The sequence below is a fragment of the Oreochromis niloticus genome, linkage group LG3 (assembly GCF_001858045.2).
Source record: "Oreochromis niloticus isolate F11D_XX linkage group LG3, O_niloticus_UMD_NMBU, whole genome shotgun sequence".
Classification (NCBI taxonomy): Eukaryota; Metazoa; Chordata; class Actinopteri; order Cichliformes; family Cichlidae; genus Oreochromis; species Oreochromis niloticus.
The window spans coordinates 70054207-70064053 of record NC_031967.2 but is presented as its reverse complement, the minus strand read 5'-3'; the positions used below and the strand labels follow the sequence as shown (position 1 = coordinate 70064053).

The 9847-nt window shown below is 40.6% G+C and overlaps 1 long non-coding RNA gene across 1 annotated transcript; it reads left to right on the top strand.

Annotated features, from left to right (window-relative positions):
* Window positions 1-8603: 8603 nt before the first annotated feature.
* LOC112846086 (uncharacterized) lies at window positions 8604-9621 on the top strand. The gene is made up of 3 exons (XR_003218906.1): window positions 8604-8631; window positions 9059-9481; window positions 9561-9621. It is a non-coding gene; the product is annotated as an uncharacterized LOC112846086 (long non-coding RNA).
* Window positions 9622-9847: the final 226 nt, after the last annotated feature.

Genomic DNA, 9847 nt, shown 5'->3' with positions numbered 1-9847 from the left:
ACATCGCAAGGCAACGAAGAACTCAATGAATTAATTTAATGAAGAAGCAGTTTACACCCAATTAACATAAAATGCAGGGAAGAACACGCTTACATGCCTGGCATAATTGGTGTTTCTGACCAGAGACAGAGAAATGGGTCATTTAAGCACTTGTGGTAATAATGAAAATGTCTTAGTTTTGTTATTTTCAGGAGTAAAGCAGACTTGGACCGGCTCTCCAGATCCAGCAGTCGGAAGAAAGTTAGAGGTTAACATCTATGGATAAGTTAAGGCAAGTTTCTGGTGGAATTGTTCACAGAATGATGTGTCCAGGAACCTGAAAAGCAAGCCCTAGCTCCTGGCTGAAGACCAGGAGGGATTTTATTTAAGGTGGGAAATCAAAAGTTTCGGTTAGTAATTCGGGGAAAAAGAAAACTGACTGTTTAACTGGAGAATTGGAAAGGTGTCTGACAGACTGCGAAGCCATAGATGCAAAATAACACATACCCATACACACACAAACAGAAAATGCATTAACCTTATAAAGACAAGCTCTTGAAGCTTAATGAACAGATATTGATTTAAAACCTGGCTAAGAACATAAGCATATGCAATGAAGATCTGCTTGCTGCTTGTATGAGTGAGAGAATGGTGTGAATGGTTAATACAATTGATGGAAAGATTTAAAATAGATGGAAAAAACAAAAGAAAAGTCTCTATAAGAGTGACTCAGGAGTGCTCTCGCACTGATTTATCAAAGTAAGTGATTAGTATAGAAAGAAAATGAAAATAATTCAATAATGTGATAAGGTTTAAACATGTATTCCTCTTGTTAAGTTGGCTGTTGAGCTGTGTCTATGCAAATTAGCTGGAGCAGAGACACTTCCTGTGTGCGTGTGTGTCGGAGGCTTTCAGTTCAGTTCAAGAGAGAGCAGTGGCTGTTGAAGAGTATTGGGAGAAATATATAATGGTAAAGTATCAGGATATTTGATTACGGTGGTCAGGTCTGTTTAGAGGGGCAGATTTGGACAGGAAATTTATAATTTAAGGATGATACGTTGTTGAAATTGGTTTTTATTTTGTGCTGAATGAACACATGGCAAAGTGAGGAAGGGTGACATTGTGCAAACGGTCTTTGATCTTTTGACGAGGTTTTCGGTGTGTTGAATGGGTGAAATTTAAGATTGTTTTAGATTTTTGAGGCTGTTGTTTCTATTTCAAGAGAGGGAGTTTTGATAAACATGGACATGTCTAAAAGGGCCCATAGTTTTTGTAACAGTGCACTTAGAGAAAAAACCTGTCAGGTGATTTTGTTTTGTACTTTGATGAGCTAATAATCAGCTCTCTTTTTTCATTTTTGTTCTAAGCAGGCCTGGAAGAGAGTGAACCGACGGCGCTGACAAAATTACCAAGTACGAAAATCAGGTGGGCTTTACAGAATTATAATTGATTACAATCAGAGACTGAGTGGCGGCAAGTCTCTGTCTAAAAATGATTGCAGCGTGTCAATCCAGTCAAAAAATAGAGAACTACTCTCCTAAAAAGGAAAACGAAATAAAACAAATGATTGAGCTCATTTTGCTGATGTGGAGCATTTGATGACGTGCGCAGAAGGCTGCAGATCAGCAAAAAAATATCATGTGTGAATGCATGTGAGTGAATGTGAGTGACTGGACTAAGGTGGGAATGAATAAATGTGGACAGATTTATCATGTGAGGAAAAGAAAGGGGATGCTTTGTTTTGCTTTTGCCATAAGCAGGACAAGTGGGAGACTTAAATCTGGGGATGCTGATGTTCCTTTGAGTGAATTTCTGTTTTATTGATTTGGGTTAGACCATATTAATACATTATAAAATGCTAAAAGGGAAACATTGATGAGATTCAAGTTACCATTAACTGAGGTAACACATGATTAATAACTGTTCTGTTTAAGTTTATTTTGTGTTATAACACAGACTGGATCATAGAGGGAGAATATGAAATGTAAAGGACAGGTTTTGTTTCCAGGAAGTTCCAAGGATCCAGAGTTCGATGGAGCAACGAGTTGGAGAAGATTTGACATGATGATAAAATTGATTTTGTCCCTTAAACACAGGTTTTCAGGGCTGGAGCAAAATACCGGAGAGGACAATTGCTGAGCTGTTCTGAGAAATGATATGACTAACCTTTTTTCCTTTTAATTTCCTAAGCTTGGGTGGAGCATTTTGAGTTTTTTGCCACATGAGATGTGTCAAAAAAGAGAGGGGTTTAAGATTTAATTTGTTTAATTTGAAAGGGGTTTTACTAGGATTTTATAACGATTGGGGTTGTTTGATAATCTAGATATAGTAAAACTGAGGCGGAGATTGTTAATTCTAAAGAAAGGAGTAAAATGAACTGAATCCTGTTTAGAAGATAAATTGCTGGGGTTAATAAGAAGTTGTATACAAAACTTAAAGGGGAAACTGTGGGAATAAAGGATATGCTTTGGGGGAAAATAGTGAAGATTTTATGAGTAGAAAAGGTGTGATTTCTTTTTGATTTTTAGGATAAGTTGTCACAGTGACATAATGTTAGAATGTTGTTATAATGTAGGCTTTAGAAACAGATAGTAAATAGATTTATTTCTAGGGTAGAGGAGAGCTTTTATGAGGATGTTAAAAGTGTTATGGACTCAAATGAATAATATTGGAGATTATATATGTAGAAATGATTTTTTCTTACACATTGCAATCGTGCTCATTAACAGAGTTGAGGTTCGGTCCATTTAAAGGTCATAAGCTTCGATGAGCGTTATGTCTCAGTCGATATATTGTAGGGGACTTGGAGCAACAGAAGGATAAACAGCATTCACGCTTACAAACACATATGGTTTAAACATAGGTGAGGCCTAGGGCCTGAAATTCCTTTAGCTTTTAACTGAATTTGAGTTGGCCCAATAACAAATGACAGAAAGAGGAACTGAATAGGAGTTTTGCTTGTAACTAAACTGAGTGACATATAAAATATTGAGATAACAGATGCAGCTCTAACTTAGTCCTCTTATATAAAAAGCAGTTACAGAATACAGAAATACAGAAAACAGAAGCAAAGGGAGAAAGCTTATATATGTTGGTTAAGTCTGATAAAGTTTAAGTTAGAGGGAGTCATTACATTAAGAGTAGCAAAATGAAATAAAATGATAGATTCAAACAGGTTATTACCCAGGAAATGGGAGTTCAAAATACAGTTAGAGTTCAGCTTTTAGCTATGATGAAGTTTATCTAGGAGCAATTAACTAGGTGCTTACACTTAGTGATTAAAGTGGTTGTTTTTTCTTTGATCCTTTTAGTAGAATAAGCCCTTATAATGATTTTATGATGATTTTGCTTGTGATAGGTGACTTTAGATGAGAGGCACTTGCAGCAGCAGCGACAGTTTGTGCACAGGATGTTGATGATCAGATAAGGAGCAAAGAGGAAGCACATGCAGAGACGTGCTTCCTTCGATTCTCTTAAAGGCAGTGCTTGTAAGAGTTTTACAAATGCTGAGTACGGTTGATTAAGATTTGAAAATAAAAGTCAAAAACCAAATATGAAATTAGGTTCATGTTTTGAGAACAATCGAGGAACAGAATAACTTAGAGCGTAGTAGGGAGAAAGTGTTTTCTATCCGTTACAGGAGAAGATTTCCACAAGAGAAGGACCCAGAAAAGGGACAGACCACTGGAGATTCACAAGTCTAAGGGGTCTCTCACCGGGTATGATTGGGTTCAGGGGTGAGGGAGGAGTGCTGATTGAGCTCTGCTCGCACTCTTATTCTCTCCTGCCCCTGATCAACTTTAGGCTCACTGATACTTTGGTGTGAGTAACCTCAAGCATGAGTGTTCTCAAGTGGGAGCTGGCGTTTTATTACTGGACCACCTAGATGACGGGAGGTTATTGTCTGGTTTGCTGAGTCAGGGGACGGCTAGAGAGGGTCAGAGCGAAGGCAGTAGAACTGGGAATGGTGGTTTCGGGGGCCCAGGATGCCATTAATGGATCTAGAGGTGACCGAGTGGGTCGAGGAGTGACACCACGCACAGTATGGTGACCTCTTGTGGTCAAGAGGTCAAGAGAGGGAAGTGTAGAATTATAGGAATTATTTTAGGGTTACTGTTCATATCCATCATCTTTATCATTGCATTAATTATCATTTCATCCAAGCATTTATTGAAGTGCTGGCATTAGGTTATAATTTGTATTACAGGGGTTATCATAATCAAATATTAACAGGTTTATTACAGGTTGTTCTAAAATTTAAAGGTTTTCGAATGTTTTTATATTCTTACACATAGTCTTCAGTGGGTGAGAAAACCGAGTTGCAGGCTGACAGGAAACGGCGTGCTTTTCCAGAAGTGAAACCGAAAGCAGAGTGAGCGCAAGCTGAAGAGTAGGGTGTTTATTCAGTAGATTACATATATAGTCTTGGTTCGGACATACACGTAACCACCCACACACTTAGTTAGAGGGATCACTGATAGGGGAAAGTTCAAGTTGCTTAAGTTGAGGTCAACTAAGGTTCAGAAAGCAGATGCAAACTCTGTGCACGCACAGACAGACAAATAGTGAGAGGTCATGACACGTACGCAGTACACAGCATGCACGCGCCCCTGCACGTGCACACACACAGATATAAACTCTTACCTACTAAATGAGTTTTAGACTGCAAAGTTGTGCCTGTATGAGTGACATTTTCTACAGGAAGTGCACCTGATGTTCCAGGGAGATAAGCGACAGCGAAGGTGGGCTAACAGGAAGCATCAGCCGTCGACACGAAGATGATGTTCTATGTTAAAAGTCATTGTGGTTTTGGTGTGACGTAAATCTGCCTAGTAACAGAAAAGGGGGCTGTACAATTCTTAACCCCATAAAACAGTTGTCTGAATATGATAAAGACAGTTCAACACTGATTGGGTTGTTGAACTCACACATGTGTTTATTAAAATACTGTCTAATTGCACACGCCTGGATCTGTGGTTATTTATGGATTCCTCTCTCAACATTGAACCCTAACACGAGGAAAGCTTTGGTCAGAACCAGGCGGTGGAGCATAATGCTCATCACCTGTCTCTAGCCCAAATCCTTCAAAGAGCAGCTTTCCTCGTAACCTTTTTATTTACATGACAGTTACAATACACATCACAGCACAACACAAGCACCTCCCACCGTAAAACCCCCCAATGGTTCTAAGACAAGGCACTATGTGTATGTGTAAGCACCTGTATGCATGTGAGAATGTGTGTGTGTGTGTGTGTGTGTGTGTGTGTGTGTCATGGGGGTGTATTTGTGTGACCTTCTGCTGACCTAAAGGGTCATAAAAGCAGGAAGCTTACAACACAAGAAACAGATCTTTCAGATAGAATGCATCTGCAATAAAACCTCCCCCAGCACAGAGTGGCTGGAGAGGTGGTCAGGGACAAAGGAATGGCTTTGATCCTACTGCTTGAACTAAGACTTTACAAATTTAAGAAACACAATGACAACATTCAACAATTTGACTTAACAGCTCCAACCCCAGTTCCTCCATTTTCAGCCATGACGTTCAAGATCTAAACCCCAGCATCGCAGAACTCATCAGCATCTCCCAAGAAGTGATTTTAAATAGCCTTGTAGCAAGCTTCCGTTCATTGCATCATAACTTCAACCTGCCCTTCCCGTCGTTCGACATTGCAACAGTTTCCACCTTCATATCCATGCCTTCTGGTTCCTGAGCATCAAAATTCCCTCCATAAAGCGGCATCGATTTCCTTACCAAACTGCTCACAGGTTCACCATGCCCAACCATTACGTCATCCCAGATATGACTACTCATCAAAAGTCTCACCTGCCATGACCCTACACCGCTTACCCCTAACTTCAGATCTTCTACATCGCTGCATCTCTACCCTCCGGCTGAAGTACAGCGACTACTTCCTGGCACGCACACTCAATGTTCCTGCTCGCCTTCTTTGGCTTTTCGCTGTTCCGAATTCACCTCCTCATCCTCGAAGTTCCATCCGACTCATCACCCGTGCTTGAGTGACATCCACCCAGTCTTCGAAGACTACCTCATTTTCACCCTCAAACAAAGCAAAATTAATCAATCGGGCAGCCCCATGCCTATATACTACTTCAAAATAAACCACCTTTAAGACCCTTGGAATCACGTAATGCCCAGTCTCTGCTCCTGTAGGGGATGCCGTCTTTGGGGGATCTGCCCGGCCCGAGAGCCGTCGCCCGTCCCCTTCAAAGCCTTCCCCAAACCGCAGCACTAATCACACATCCTCATCCTTCATTGCTCATCGTTACCAAGGGAGTGGTTCCTGCTAGTGAACTAGTATTATTTTTGTTATTGTTGTTGTTATCATTATTATTGGTTAGATGTGTGGCCAGATTTTTTGTTTTTAATATTGTGTTTTTCATGTGTAACTTTGTTAAAATACTAACTGTTGTACCATCCAAAATTGTGTCACAAGGGCGCTATGCTCCCTCGTGACCAATGTTCCCTCTAATTTTTCACGTGTCTGAGCGAACACACAAACTCCCTGAGCGATCCCTTGGACCACTGTGAGCGACATCAGACGTGTGCACTGTGGTCACGCCAGCATCGAATCCATCCAAGTTACATGGTTTATTAAAATAATCAAATTACAGCAGTTACATTTATGTTAGACTACTTTTAATTAACTGTTTTAGCCCATTTACAATGAAAGTATGTTAACACTATTGGAAGTAAAAATAACTTGAACTCCAATTTCGAAAACACAACTTTCTTTTCTTTTCTTTTTGTTTTTTTATAAAGCTCTGACTTGTATTATGAGTCTGTGGTCTGGGAGAGAGTCCTGTAACTCTCTGTCTGCAAAATATAGTATATAATGACCAATGCTGGGCAATTAATTATATAGTTACTTCTTCAAAAAAGTAACTCAGGTTTGGCAAACAACAAAGTTTTTTGCAGCTTTTTTTTAATGCAGCCAAAGCATTTTTAAATAAAAATTTCAAACTATTTACAGAACAATCAGCTGTTCTGCATGAAATCTGATGCCACACAAATTATTTGTGCCACTCCAAAAAATAATTTCTGTCCACTATGAGATAAAGGAGAACAACAGCCTGATACCTGCAGGCCTGACAACAGGAGATGTATCACTCCTGTAACACCTGTAACATTCAGCAGTTGCCTCATTGTTCTGACGTACACAACAAATCTATTGACTACACTACACACTAACTACACACTAACTACACAAGATTTGCGCTAAACGTCGCAAATCTCTCACATATCAAAACACGCCGTCACTCCTAAAAATTCCCCCCGTTTCTTAACAACGAGATGCGACGTTGCCATATCATTTTTTGATTGGTCGACATGGTACTTTTTTGGACGAATAGGAAAGGGGGAGCGGGGGGTTTGTTTTTGCCCACAGGTGGAGAGTGCTTTCGAGCCTTTTTTCTTATAAAACGCTGTTTTTACCGTTTCTTCTTCTAGTATTCAGGAAGAAAACCAAACATTGCATATTTTTTATTACAACTCTGGTTTTATGTGGCCTATCAACACAATTTAAAAACTGGTATAAAGTCCACACTTTTTCCGTCAATTGTTCGTCTGTCCTGCTCACATCTCCAATGGTTTTACACGTTGTCATTAACGTGGCTTCACTCCACATCAGCCACGCCGCTTTGCCAGCTAAAACACCCGTGTCGGCACATAAGGACGCTGTCATAGCCTGTCAACGACGTTGATTGGCTGCATATATACGAATGTGAATCGCATTATTGGCTGGACTATGGGATAAGGTGGCATACGGGAGCAGCCAGTCACTTACTGACTAACACTGCAAAACAGAATTGTTAAAGTATTAATTCTAATTTCAATTCAAGTTAGATTTTTTTTTTGTGCGCAACACAGATTTTCTGTGCGCAGAGACCGTGCCAGCAGTGCGCAATTGCGCACGTGCGCAGCTTAGAAGGAACATTGCCCGTGACCTCACACGACATGTCGGTTGTTTAGTCTTACCTGTTTTTTGGGGGGGTTTTTCAAGAAGAAAATTAAAGCTACTGGCAGCTCTTTCTGTGGGCATGTTACATAATAATAATATAAATAATAATATGAACAAGTATTCATTGCAGTTAATCTCAGCATGTGTTTGTGTGTCTGGCTCATTCACTGTCCCTCAGAGTGAGGCATGTTGTTATAAATGCAGCCAAATATCTCCGCCTCTTTCTCTCTTTTATTCTCTGCTGTGAACAGATAACATTGACTTCAGTAGCTTGTGGTTAGAGTTCAATGTGGCACGCAAAGATAACTTCTGTAGCTACAAGGTCTTTATTTGACATCAGATCATGTTTTCCAACTAATGTTCCTGCAGTACTTTCACAAAACAAGTCTTTGTTAAGAAATGAACACTTTCAACCCACAGAAACATGTTATTTATAAAACCGAGGAACCATCAACTAATGATCTGCTTGTAAAGTCCAACATCTACCTCTAGTGGCCATAAGGGGAAGGGAGACATCCACTATATGAAAGGAAATAGTTCTCGCCTGTGTTTGAACCAATAGAAATGCTCAGAGGAAGAGGGCGGGCTTTACTTGGTGTCAGTGACAGAAATGAAAAAAAGCTCAAATGAGTGAGAAGGACGATGAAGGAAACATCTGTGCTGTGTCTGCTCTGTAAGTAGAATCTCTGTGTTTGTTTGAATTCTTGTACTTTGACTGTCTGCTCTCCTGATAACTGATGATGGAGGAGAAGACATGAAAAACAAATCAGGCTGAATTCAAGTTCAAAACACCACGAGGACCAACTGCAGGTCTGAACTGACTCTTTATCTTTGCTCAGGAGTCGAGGAAACACAGCAGGCAGTGAAAAGATCAAATCATTCACTCATTATATCAACACAGCTGCACAGTGGACACATGACTTTGTGGGATTTACTTTTTCAGTTGTTTATTGTCCAAATGTTATTTAAACATGTTGCTGGCTGCAATTGAAATTGAGCAGATAAATCACAGAGAGATGAGTTTGTGTGTTTGTCAGCTGTTTGTGTGGAGTTGTTCTTTATGTTCACCTCAAATCAACCTGAGTGTCATTTCTCTTTAGTTCTGATCTCACTGCTGAGCTGCACAACAAACCAAGGTCAGTAACCTTCTTCTGTCACAGTTTAAACCTGAGAAATGCTCACTGATATGACCTGATTGGGTTCATGTTTCACAATGTAAAGTCTAACAGATCATCGTTTTTTCATTGTAACCCTCACAGCTCGTCTGACTGTGAGTCCCAGCAGCTCTCAGGTCTTTCAAGGAGTCTTTGTGTCTCTGAGCTGTGAGGAGGACGACAGCTCTGCTGGATGGACTCTGAGGAGAAACACAAGCAAACAACAGAGGACTCAGTGTGGAGATGTGTGGGGAAGAGGGACTGGTTCTTCATGTAACATTAGTACACTATTCACTCAGGACAGTGGAGTTTACTGGTGTGAGTCCAGAGAGGGTCCCATCAGTAACATGGTTAACCTGACAGTCACTGGTAAGCTGAGTGTGTGGAGTTAGTGTTGATGAAGCTGTGTGTAAATGGATGAAATGCTGTAGTTTGTCTCTGTGTTGAGGTGGATCAGTGATCCTGCAGAGTCCTGTCCTCCCTGTGATGGAGGGAGATGACGTCACTCTGCTCTGTAAAACAAAGACCACTCCCTCCAACCTCCCAGCTGCTTTCTATAAAGATGGCTCCCTCATCAGGAAGCAGCCTACAGGTCACATGACCATCCAGCATGTTTCCAGGTCTGATGAAGGCCTCTACAAGTGTGACATCAGCGGTCATGGAGAGTCTCCATCCAGCTGGATCACTGTCACAGGTGACACACTCACCTGTCTGTGTTTCTGCAGCTTTCAACAT